The sequence below is a fragment of the Dipodomys ordii genome, unplaced genomic scaffold (assembly GCF_000151885.1).
Source record: "Dipodomys ordii isolate 6190 unplaced genomic scaffold, Dord_2.0 Scaffold52, whole genome shotgun sequence".
Taxonomy (NCBI): Eukaryota; Metazoa; Chordata; class Mammalia; order Rodentia; family Heteromyidae; genus Dipodomys; species Dipodomys ordii.
Genome location: NW_012267268.1, coordinates 7,328,369 through 7,332,038, shown reverse-complemented (window position 1 = coordinate 7,332,038; position 3,670 = coordinate 7,328,369).

The window sequence follows — 3,670 nt, the reverse complement described above, 5'->3', positions numbered from 1 at the left end:
GAACTTCAGTTTCCCAGTCTTCGCAGTGGCACATTTCACCCAGGACTGTCTCCAGGATGAAGTGACATAATGCCAGCCACTAAGCACTGCATGGGAAGTATTGCACCCTTTTCACTTTTCCTCCTGAAATGGAGGATTGTTCTAGAAACTGTAGAAGATGGAAGTGGAATAAGAGGGGTTCTGGAAGCAAGACCTGCTCTAGAGGTCCTGAGGGAAGAGCAAGGCTGTAAGGAGGTGAAAGGGCACTGAAACACAGCAGATCAGGCCAGGAGGCCACCATTCATTCCTTGCATGAGACATGTAGAGAAGCCTCCATGTAGCCCTGTTGGTGGCTGTGATTCAAGTTCTATACCTACCCAGGCAAGCTTGGCCCCAGACTGAGAAGAAGAACCCAGAGCATTTAACCCCCTTGACTTTCCTGCAGCCATAGATCTTGTCACGCACATACCTATGACATAGTTGATCCTCCTTGCCCCGTAGCAATCTGGTCACTGCAACCTGACTTCTTTTTTTTACCAGAAATGGCTCCTCCTTTCCTATCTCAGCAGTGGGAGGTAAAGTGAGGTATTCAGGATAGTCAAGTTGCCATGACATCTCTCCTTAGGACAGTTAAAATGGCCCTGAGAACTTCCAAGGCTGTTTTGCTCTGCTGTCATCTCCTCTTTCCCCTCCCTCCTCCTCTTCCTTCTCCACCCTATTTCTCCCCTCCTCCTCCTCCTCCAAACTGCCTGCTTGCCCAAAACTGGCCTTGACCCTGCTCATTTGCCCCTAGAGTTGAGCTGGTATCCACAGTGACTCTACTTATATTTCTCTCTCTGCAGACCCCCCGTGAGTACAGTGGCTTCTTAAGTCCTAGTTATTATGTCAACAACCTCCAGGTCCATAGCAGACCAAGGAGAGCCTCCACTTCACCAGGAGGTATGGACGTAAGATGAGTGCCAATGTCCCAGACCTGGGTTTTGTGGACCACAGATCTGGGTCTGCAGAGGTTCAGTGGCTTCCTTCCTAGCATAACACTGGTTAGAGTTTTAGTAAAGCACCAGAACTTTGCAAATATTTGAAAACTTAAGAGATTGACCAAAAGCAAGCCTTCCAGGGAAAATTAAGCCTATGCTGAGTCCTAGGAAGTGTGCTTAGTTCTTCCATTTTCCATACCACCCTGGTGCCCAGCACATCCCCATGTATGAGTAGTTCTGCTACGGAGGCTCATAAAATGGAAACAGAATTAATCCTATACAACCAGAAAGCTGTAACTTAGCTTCTGACTTCACCATCTAAAACCAGGGTGAACTGGGACATATTGCTTCATCTCTCTGAGACCTGGCATTCCAGCTGAAAGATAGAGTCCATATCAGTCCTAAGTGTTGGTGCCCTAGAACATGGCACACATAAATTACCTTTCTTCCAGACTCACAATATATGATATTGAGAAAAACATAGAAAGTGATTAAGTGGCAGGTATGCATTCTGATTTATTTTTGTTTGTTTCTCACGGTGCTGGAGATTGAACCTGAGCCCTTACCCATGCTAGTCAAGTTCTCTACCACTGAAATATATCACCAAAAACCAGTCAACTTTAGAATTGTGGTATCACAGGCAGCAATGGTGGGTCACACATTTCCAAGAACAGAGTCCACATTCAAAGTAATTTGGTAGTTCATGTTGGTGGAATCCTGGATACTCTAAGCCTAACCAATATGTACCTCTTTCTATACTGTCAACATCCTAAAATTCCTCCCTAACAGTGTCACTGTGGGAGCATTGCTCCTTGTTGTACAAGATTAGCCTAAGATTCTAAGTCATTTACATAGTGGTATCACGACCATCTTCCAACCCATCATGACTTTCCGGAGACCTACAAAACAGCAAGGCTTCTAGCCAAAGCCTTTAAACTGACCCCAATGTGTGTTCCCCATCTCAGCTCTCTCTGCCTTCTATACCATCATTATATCACTTGCCTTTGTATGGTCCCGAGAGATGCCCTACCTTCCATAGATCCTCACCTTAGCCTTTGATTTTCTACTTCCTGAAACATAATCTTCCACTTCCTGAAATTGCAGTTTCCTGCTTGTCCCTTTCATGAAGATAAGGATTCATGTCCCAGCTCAAACTTTCACAGTCCCTACTGGTGTGTACCAAACTCTTCTCCGGAGCTCAGCTGGAGGAGGAAGGGGAGAAGGTAATTGTTTGTTTCCTGATCACTTGCTCCATGTCCTAAGTACTGGGCTAGGCAAGTGGTAAAAACATACTTGACTCATTTCCTCTTCAGAACAACCTTTGGAAGTATGCCTTTTCCCACTGTTAAAGAGGAGAAGTCTGATCTGTATGGAGATAAAGCAAGCTCTTGCCAAAACCCAGAGCCAGGCCACCTGTCTATTATATCATCTGCCTCCCCTCACTGTGTTCAGCATTTCCAGTGATGATGATAGATAAGTAAACCTTTGGAAGTGTCAGACCAGCCCCTGATGCTGGGCTCTGACTGCTGAACTTGCTGCCTCCTGTCTGCCCAGTGCTGACTCTGGTGAGCAATCATCTCTACCTTGCACTGTCCTCTCCTGGCTACTAGTTCCAAGAGGACAAGAGGGTACTGGACTTTATTCAAGTCCTCAAGCTCATTATCAAGGATATCTGCCTGTGGCTCTTATAATGGAAGAGGGAGGAGGGAATATAACTACTGGTAAAAACAGATGCTCTCCAGGGTCAATTGTAGCACAGTATATTGGCAGAGAAGTGATCAGCGGAATGAGACTACTTCAGAGCCTCTAAATGTTCCTTGATAGATTCTTTTTTAATCAACCTTTAGTATAACTTCTGAACCTTCTTCTCCTAGGCTTATCTGTGAACTTTCTTGTAAGCTCTACTGTTACTAAAGACATTACTACATTAAATAAGCAAGGACCACCATCCTTGGTATCCAGTTGTCACAGATAATAAGGGGTTCTTCATGCCAAGCCTACTCCCAGGGACTGCCTAGTTTCTTGGCCATCCTTCAGCAAGGATGCTTAAGTTGATTTAGTTAGAAATTCATTCATTCTCAAGTATTTCCTCTTAGTCATTCTCCATGTACCAATCCCACCCTGCCCTTGACTATGTGTGGACATCTACCACTGAAGTCTTTAGAGCTGAGCCCCATCTCCATCCCCTAGTGTAAGACCAATTGCAGGATCCCTATACATATCTTCTTGTGGTTTAGCAAATATCATGGAATAATGTCTCCTAACAATCTCTCTGGCCAGTAGTTGGGGCTCTATTTTCCCAGGTTCCATCTCAATCTTTCTGACCTCATTACTCAAGTCTCTCTCAAGCTTCTCATATTCTCCTCAGAGGGCTTTAGGCCACTGCTGCTTCTCTTCTGTTTTTATCTCCAGCCCCGATCTTTCTTCCCCCCACCTCTGTTATCCCACTGGCATCTTCTCCCCAGTGTTCCAGAAGCACTAAAACTCACACCAAAAACAACATCAAAAATCCTTTCTCTTCAGCAAATTCTCATTTTTCTTATTCTTGTTTTCTTCTGTGAAAACACCCACTGAGTCATCCTAATCATAAACTCAGGGGTTTCCTAGAACCCTTTCACCTGTTTTCTGGCCCGTGGACAATCTGGCCCTGCAGATTAATCTCTGTAAAGCTCATCATTTCTCCTCTATTTGAGGAACACCATTACAACTCAGTA